At 33.0% G+C, this 10,005-nt stretch overlaps 1 non-coding gene across 1 annotated transcript; it reads left to right on the forward strand.

Annotated features, from left to right (window-relative positions):
* The first annotated feature begins 9,515 nt into the window (after positions 1 to 9,515).
* LOC139887110 (small nucleolar RNA R71) lies at positions 9,516 to 9,622 on the forward strand. The gene has a single exon (XR_011772955.1). It is a non-coding gene; the product is annotated as a small nucleolar RNA R71 (small nucleolar RNA).
* Positions 9,623 to 10,005: the final 383 nt, after the last annotated feature.

The raw sequence follows: 10,005 nt of genomic DNA on the forward strand, positions 1-10,005 counted from the left end.
GAAATTAACTCCTAAATTAGGCAATAAGGTTCCCAAACTAAAATCTACATAAATATTACAATTTTCTGATACTAATTGTGAAAGGAAACAAATGCCACAACTTAATTTTGGTTTAGTTTGCTTAGTATTTGAATTCGTGCTCAGTTGGTTTCATCAAGACCCAAAATTCGCACCGACGAAATACTACTGTATACAAGTTTCCAAGAGAACAAAGCTACTGTACAATATTGTGGGCCTTTCAGAGAAATCACGGCCCAAACAAATACTACTTGTTGGCTTATTGCCAATACGGCAATACCATTTGAAATGCAGATAATTGGGCCTTTGAACCATCGCACAAATCTAACATTATTTACATAGAGAAATATTCAAATGAGGTAAACTTTTAAGTTAAAATTCAAAGGATCAATTAGAGTGTGACACGTGGCGCGATATTACATGTGATTGAAAAAAATTAAAATTTTTTATAAAAAAAACATTTAAAAAAAAGATGTGCGAATTTTTTTGTTTACGAATTTTTTTTATCAATCACATGTGATTAAATTTGACATGCAGTAAATCACATGTGATTCTGCATTCCAATCACATGTGATTGTAAAACACAATAACATCTGCATGTTAACTCCAATCACATGTGATTGAAAAAAATTTATTTAGTAAAATAACGAATTTCAGTAAATTTGTGCTAAAACCTTTAAACACCAAGTTTTTGATCAAAACTTGATCAAATCACCGAATTAAAGTCTGAAATTTTGAAGATATGATCAAGAAACGCTAACAAACTTAATCAAATCACCGAATTAAAGTCTGTTTCCTGTTGAAATTTTTTTTTAAAAAAAAATTGAATTTTTTTTCAATCACATGTGATTGGATTTGACATGCAGAATCACATGTGATTGTGTTTTACAATCACATGTGATTGGGTTTGACAATCACATGGGATTGGATTTAACATGCTAAATTTAAAAAAAAATTCAAAAAAAAAAAATTTAAAATTTTTTTTCAAAATTTATTTTTTAAAAAAAAAATTTAATTATTTTTTTCAATCACATGTGATTGTCGCCTCACATGTCGCATTCTGATTGGTCCATTGAATTTTAAGCAAATTATTAGATTCAAGGGATTACAACTCTACTTTCATAAACCTAATCTACTCTTGTGCACCGAGCGAAAATTGCGATTATTCGACATCGTGCATCGGTTACAAACGGTTACCAACAAATAACCTTCGTAAACCCTTTTATTTCTCAATTCTGTCGATTACTAAACTTTAAACAACGAAACAAACCACCACTACGGTTAACCACGCGTCAACCACCACCTTGACATTAAAAAACCATAAATTTTAAAGTTCTAAAAAATTCGAAAGACTAAACTTGGAGATCTAGCAATTGATCAAATTCGAAGGTGACATTTAGGTTTCACTCGCCGCATGGTTCGCAGGTTGTGTTGAGTCCCTTACAAAAATTAAGGATTTAATTATGACAAAACCACCAGCAGCACTAAGTTGTTGAACAACCAGTATAGGTTAATTCCATGTAACCATCAATGATATAAGCTGGTCCTAAGTGTAAAAAGTACGTTGTCTTAACTATTTGCTCAAGATAGTTTAATTACAAGGGTTCTTCTGTGATAACCCGAATTTTTCCGACTAGGTTTTCTTAACCTAACTTGAATGATTTAAGTTTCGACACGATAAGCAATTTGATGTCTTGAGCCTTTTTAGTCTTTTATAAGATTTATAGTTATTTAGTAAGCATTTAAGAAACTACTACCTTCATCTTAACTTTATTCACAATGTGATAGTAAATAAAAGACTATAACATTTCTATATATGTCCATTATATAGATATATGTAAATAATTCCATAAGTACCTTAATATAGTAAATGAAAAACCTTATTATCAAGTAACATGTAAAATACATCTTTTAAGATCAAAGTAATACATAAGTATGTACATTAAAATGATACTTGCATCATTTAGACAAACTAACAACAATTAACTCTTAAACTCATGATCAAATCACTAGCTTTCATTACTTAACGTTAATCAAAGATTAAGAAAGAATGTATGTCATTAAGCCTATCTAATTGCATGCACTAGACGTCAAATCAAACCATTTATTACTTGCATGGACTTTGTTGACCAACCTCCTCTTTTCATCCCCATTTCACGCCAAAACCATCATCATTCATGCTATCACCACCAATCTTACTACTTACACTTTTCTCTCTAGACCTTCATCCATCTTCATCCACCTTCATCCCGCATTTTTTTCCGTTAAATTATTTTAACGCCCGTCTTTTTATTTTAATATTAATCTTCGTATCTAGATTCGTATCCTCCGTTAGCTAACATTCTTAATATTCTCGTTATCGGATTATAACGTCTCCCGTACTCTCGTGTAATTCAAAATAATTCGTTCGGTTAATTCCCGCACCCGACTACAAACTTGAGGGACCAATATTGCCAAGAGACCAAAGGTGTGACTAGGTCAAATGGTCAACACCTTCCTCATCCATTCATTCATCCACCTTTTTCTTTCTTTCTTACTTCCTTTTTCTCTCAAGTACACAAACAAGAATTCATCATCTAAATTCGGTTTAGGGAGCTAGCAACAAAACAAATTACGTATTTGGAATCCTCTCTTCATCCTCTACAATTTGATACCAACTTCATCTCGTTTGGGTAACATTTCTAAAACTCTAGATTTTCTCAAATTCGTGTTTTTGACTTGAAATGTTGTTAGTTAGTGTCTATGGCTCGTGTGTAACATGAATATATGTTTTGTTTGCTCGATTTGTTGTTTTGAGTAACTAACATGAACACTTGAAATGAGTGTGCTTAATCTTTGATTTTGGATGCTCATATGTTGTTAGATTGTTAAAGTTCATGTTTTAATTGTGTTACTAGTATCACTAGCTTCATTTTGATGTATAGGTTGATTAAGAAAACTTCAAACACATGAATATTGATTTTGTGAGTTTTGGTTAGGGTTTGATAACTCTTAAAATGGACTTTTGATGATTTGAATGCCATGAAATATTGTTGGTAAGTGTTTGGTTGGATTGTATGCTTGATTACTTTCGAAACGAATCATGAAATGCATTTTGCGAACTTGAGACTTTGATTATGAACATTTAATGATCATTTGACGAGGTTTTGTTGTTGTAAATGATGAACTCGATTGATGATATGTGGTTTGATGTGTGCAGCGGCGTATACGAAATAGTTATATTTTTATTGCGAAATACTATTAAATACGATACAATTTTACACAAGTTATTTATTTATTTATAGAGTGGATATACCTAAACCTTGCTACAACACTTATAGGCAGTGTACCTAATCGTACAGTAGTGTAGTTTTTAGTAAGTCCGGTTCATTCCACAGGGAGCTAGCCAAGTTTAACGCTGTATTTTTAAAACTATATTTGTAAAAATATAAAAATATATATAAGTAGTATTATTATTATAAAAGGGGGGTTTTACCGTTTAATGAACGGTTTGTCGATTTTATATTTTAAGCGTAAAGATAAATGACGATAATATAAATGACAAAATTTAAATTGCGATAAATTAAATTGCAGTAATTAAAATGACAGTAAATAAAGGTACGATGAAATATGAAATAAAACAATTATGCTTATTTAAACTTCCGTAACCATGATGTTTGACGTTTTGATTTTAATTAATTGTTACCTGGGTTAATTGTCCTTTGTCCTGGTTTATTTGATACCTATTTGGTTTTTGTCCATAATAGTCCATCGGTCATAATTATAAAATGCTCGCCAAATTAACCTTATTTTCGAAGTCAAATATTCCAACTAATTAGGGATTCGAACTGTAACAAGGTTTTAATACTTTGTTTAATGATTACACCAGGTTATCGACTGCGTGTAATTCAAGGTTTTATTACTTTGTTAACAATTACATCAATTATCCTTGAATGTAATCCACCCCTGTTTTAATGAGATATGAATATTAATTTACCCACTTGATCAGAATGAATAATCAATTACCCAACCCGAATAATTAATTAAATGATCGTAAACGATGTCGTATAAACGTCACTAAATAGGACATTCGTAATCAATTTAATAATTATTAGTTTAACTAATTTGAAGATAGGTTCGACAGGTTCTAATGAGTTGTCGTTCAATTAGACAATACCCCCTACCTATTAATAGTCAATAGTCCAATGTCCACAAGTGTCGGTCTTTTGTTCAAACCTTAATTATGGTACAAAATCCAATAACCCCGTCTTAATATTTTAGTCCAACATCACGATTACTTTGGCTCAAATAAGCATAATAATAACTTAGTTACGAGACATTAATTTAAAAAGGAAGAACATAGCTTACAGTGGTGATTAATTGCGTAGCGTTACACGGACATAGTTCCGACTTAAAACCCATAAAACATTCCTTACAATAACCCAATTATTATTAAACTTAATTTAAAATTATAATTATAATTAAAAATATAATTATATATATATTTGAGAGAGACAGAGAGTTGTGAAGGATATATATTGTATATAACTCGTTCGAAAAACTGACTTTTTATAGAACTTGGCCTGCTACAGTAACTCATGCGATCGCATGAGATTTTAGTGCAAATCTCATGCACTTGCATGGGCTCATGCACTCGCATGGGTTTTATGCCTATTTCCCAAGCGATCGCATGGCCGTCCGATCCAGCTCACATATTTTTTGTTTGCTAGTTTGTCGACGTTATTTAATATAATATATAATATATAAATAATTTATATAATTATTTAAATATTATATTATATTCTTGTGCATAGTTGACTTGTAATTTTAGCTCCGTTGCGTCGCGCGTTGATAGTTGGCTCATGTCCCAGTTCTGGATTTTCGAACGCCTTTTCTTACGCTTAGATATCTTGTACTTTGCGTTTCGCGACTTGTACTCTTGTAATTTTGAGACATTTCTCATCAATAAATTGAACCACTTGAATTATATCTTGTACATTTGAGCTTTTTGGTCATTTGCGTCTTCAAATCGTCGTTTTCTTCTTTTGTCTTCGTACTTATTTATTTAAACGAATATTACATAAAAATAGAACAATTGCAATAAAAGCTTTACATATTGGAAGGATATTGATACTAAATATATGTTCCTTTTTAGCATTATCAAATATCCCCACACTTGAACGTTGCTTGTCCTCAAGCAATACAAAATTTGAAATTAAATCACACTTCACTCGAATCACTTTTTTATTTTCACACTTTATACATCAATGATTTTGATACGGCGGTATGAACAATGATAGTAACGATGTGGTTTACAGTCCCACATGACTATAAAAATTTAGATCCTTTAAGGAAATTGGATCTTTATGAAAACATTTGATCTTTTGAAAATTCATTCTAGCTTTTACCCAAGATAAGTTTTCCGAAATAACCCTTTACCGGTGTTTGTAAAATGTTTTTGTGGGTTTGGTGGGTTTCAGATTTGAAAATTTTAGCTCAAAACTTATGGTTTTGTGTCACCCACTTGCTAACCTTGTATTGGGAAAGCAACACGTCCAGTATACTTACTCCGTATATTACCTTTTGGTAAACTACCGTCCGGTTGTAAAGGAAAGCGTTGAACAAGTAACTGTTAAGGCAATGTCCCGTGACATGCTTTTGATTATGGTCTATATCGTGTCGGATGCAATTACTATCCTTTGTAGGAGCAATAGTAAAGATCACCTTATAGTTTTTCAGTCTGGCACAAGGTCCTGTATTCGACCATGCTATGCAACCACCGTTATTACAGTTGACACCCGATTTGGTTCAGGTGACCTAATGAATTCCAGGTAAATTCCTAGGATTTTACGTTCAATGGTAATGAACGCATTGAAAATGGGTTTTCAGAAAACAAATCGGTTTTAATTTTGATCAAAATATTTTCTCGGTCAAGCTCGAGTTTAGATATCATTGAATTCCATGAGTTTGTAATTCTCAATCTTTAAAGTCAATCTCAAGGATTGAGTAATATCAGGCTTAAAAGCTGATTTTTAATTTTTAAGGAGATTATCCTTTCTGGGGGTCTGATTCATCAGTCTTATCAAGCTAATTTGCACGACGCCCTACCCATTTTACGAGACAGATTCTCTCATAGTTAGGATAAGTCTGACCACTTGGTGACCCTGTTTGATGCTGAGGTCCGTGGATTTCCTGCTAATTTTAGAGATGACTTTTCTAGATTTTTCGTCAACCTACAGCTGGTCTGGACGACAACTTCCTGACCTAAATCAAGAAGCGCGTGTCTTTTTCGGAAGACTTTACTTCCTTTTAGTGATGGAATTGATTCATCGTGTAGATCCATCCTTCTTTCAGATATATATTACAATAAATTAGGTAAAACTGATTAAAATCGTCCAAAGCAAAAGTACCTGCAATAATCTGTACCAAATATGTGATATGTGTTTTAAAGAAATTGGTAAATTCTTCCCACACTTAGCTTTTATTTATTTTTTTCTTTGCCTTTTTATTCCCCTCTATTCCATTTTAAATGAATTCGAACGTTTTGGGTTGTTTCTCCATTTATGTTCTCTCCGAGGTAACAATAATTTCGGCTTTAACACCTAGTTTTATCGTTCATAAATATGTATAAACATGATTTTGAATTCATTTAGTTGAAATTTTTTCAAATTTTCACAAAATTTGGCAATTAAACTAAGTGTAAACCCGAGAGAATTTATAACTCTTCCCCACACTTGAGATCATGCAATGCCCTCATTTGCAAGAAATCAGTAAAAATTTAAATTCATGAGAGTGATTAGTGTAGAAAAATGATTAAAAATACCGAGTTTGCAAACATATTGTTTTATATCACATTTGATATTTTACGTATTGTCGTTAAAATTAGTAGCTTTTGCTGAACTTTAATGTCAGTCTTTGAAAATGCGTTGTTTTACCCTGTTTTGTACATAAGATAAACTACAAACATATATATATATATATATATATATATATATATATATATATATATATATATATATATATATATATATATATATATATATTTATAAAACCTTTATTTATTAAAACAATTTAAATGAATAATTTTTTAAAATTTTGTTTCCTTTTACTTTAGGTAGTTTCGGTATGTTTACCTAGTTCGTCCCTCGACAAAATTTAAAATTTGTCGTTTTTAAAGCGATTGTTTTAAAAGCAAAGGTTTTCGGGGGTTTTTTTTTTGTATACTTTAGATCAATAAAATTAAAAATAACGATAACAAAATTTTTCGCCCCGCCCTCGGGTAAAGCAATTTCGGTTCCATGACCTAGTCTTCAACTTACGATGAATTTTAGAAATCATTTTTTTAAACTTAATGAAATAAAGTAAATTTTGTTTTTAAATTCACACAAAACTTAAATTGAAAAAGCGTATTAATTTCATACAAAACCTACAAAACAAAAATTCAGAATGGGGGGAGAAAACTAGTTCTTTAGTGTCTGCTAGTGGAAAAGACCAATCGGATTCCATTCTCGGAACTACACGAGAACAGAACAACTAACCCTATACAGCATTTTCTTAGAACATTTAAATCTCCCCACACTTAGGTAGCTGTGGTGTCGAAATTGTGGTAAACTTCATCGTCAATTTCTCTTGGACCATAATCAACTTGCATATCTATGACTTTTGCTTTAAGCCATTGGTCGGATTCATGTGTAATATCCACAAATTCAATTAGTTTCGCCTTTTCTTTAGGCAAAAGATTGGATACTAACCGGTTACATAACTTAAAGTTCCCCTTGGTTCTAACATCGCGAATCCGTTTAATAAGTTTCTTCATTGAACTGTTAATAACGGGATCAATTAATTTCGTACCAACAACGGGGTTCTTTGTTATCAAGTCTTCATTAGGCGTTACTTCATCTTCCCCACACTTAGGCGTTTTATTACTATTAAGCACTGCCGTTGGAGTTGGTAAAACAACATGGTTCTTACCAATCGTTTTTGTTGGTTCAACGGTTTTGGTTGGTGAAGATTTAGACTTTCGACTCACAAAGGTGATCGATTTTTCATCATTACTAAGTGTCATTCTACCTTTTCTTACATCAAATAACGCCCCGGTGGATGCTAAGAATGGTCGACCTAAAATTAGAGGAATGTTTGGGTCATCTTCTATGTCAATGATAATAAATTCGACTAGAAAGGTTAAGTTACCTATTTGAACGGGTAGGTTGTCAGCAATTCCAACTGGGTGCCTAATAGTTTGATCAAAGAGTCGAACACTCATTTCCGTTGGACTTAACTCACCTACTCCTAATCTCTTATATAATGAAAGAGGCATAACACTCACACTCGCACCTAAATCTGCTAGTGCATCATACATGACACAATCACTAAGTAGACAAGGAACAATAAATTCACCCGGATCACCCAACCTGGGTGGAGGTTTTGGTGGAACTATCTTCACCGGGTTTACTTTTACGGTTTTTGTTTCTTGTACTTTCTTATTCTTCTTTTTCTTTCCAGAGGTATCACAAACTTTATTACCTATTACTTTCTCATACTCAACTCATTTTCTTGAAAACGGGATGGGTGGTCTGTATGGTGCCACCACTGGCTTTACATACTCGGGTGGTGGTGGTGGTGTTGTAACTTCTTCATTGTTACTCACATCTAAAACCTTCCCATCTTCTGATGCTGGTTTTTCAGAATTTGTTGAAACCATATTAACATTCTCATTCCGAGGATTTACTTCAGTATTACTTGCTAGATTTCCTTGTTCCCTCTCACTCATCATGCTAGCAAGAGTACCTACGTGTTTTTCTAGATTCAAAATGGAAGCTTGTTGAGTTCTTAATGACTGATCAAACCTCTCATTTGTTTGGGTTTGAGATGAAATAAATTGTGTTTGAGATTTCATTAACTTTGCCATCATTTCTTCCAGATTTGACTTTTTCTCTTCGGTTTGTTGTGGTGGTTTATATAAGCCAGGTCTTTATTGATTGAAAGTATTGTTTTGAGTTGGTTGGTTATTTGGACCTTGTTGGTTATACGAGTTATTGTTGGTTTCAATTGGATTGTAAAGAATGTTTTGATTTCGATTGAAGTTTGGCCTTGGCGGTTGATAATTATTTTGATAATTATTTCCCAGCCTTTGGTACATGTAGGAAACATTCTCACGTTGTTCCATCGTTTGCTCAATGTGACAATCTTTCGTTAAGTGTGGTCTACCGCATTGCTCACAACTGATTCGTATTGCGTGAATATCTTTATTCATCTTTTCCATTCGTCTCTCGAATGCATCTATTTTTGCGGAAATGGAATCAAAGTCATGGCTAGAATCGGCTCTAGCCGCTTTAGATGAACGAAAAATATCTTTTTCTTGATGCCACTCATGAGAATGGGAGGCAGTGTTATCAATAATTTTGTGAGCTTCAGTTGCGGTTTTCTTCATAATGGAACCACCAGCTGCTATGTCGATGTCTTTTCGTGTAGCAACGTCGACACCTTGGTAGAATATTTGTACTATTTGATAAGTGTCTAAACCGTGCTGAGGACATCATCTCAACAACTTTTCGAATCTTGTCCAAGCCTCATATAATGTTTCATTTGGCTTTTGCGCGAACGTAACAATTTCTCCTTGAAGTCTTACAGCTTTAGATGCCGGAAAGAATTGTTTAAGAAATTTTTCAACTAAGACATCCCATGTGTCAATCGCCCCTTCAGGTAATGATTCTAACCAATCTTTGGCTTCTCCCTTTAAAGTCCAGGGAAACAACATGAGATAGATCTGTTCATCCTCAACTTCTCTGATTTTGAATAGAGTACAGATCCTATTAAAGGTTCGAAGATGTTCATTTGGATCTTCGTTTGGGGTACCACTATATTGGCATTATTAGTTACCATGTGTAGGATTTGTCCTTTGATTTCATAATCTGGCGCATTAATGTCTGGCTTAATAATGGCGTGACCTTGGCCCGTGCGTGTGGCTCTCATTCGGTCTTCCATACTTAGAGGTTCCGTTACTTCCAT

Source organism: Rutidosis leptorrhynchoides, chromosome 1, assembly GCF_046630445.1.
Source record: "Rutidosis leptorrhynchoides isolate AG116_Rl617_1_P2 chromosome 1, CSIRO_AGI_Rlap_v1, whole genome shotgun sequence".
NCBI lineage: Eukaryota > Viridiplantae > Streptophyta > Magnoliopsida > Asterales > Asteraceae > Rutidosis > Rutidosis leptorrhynchoides.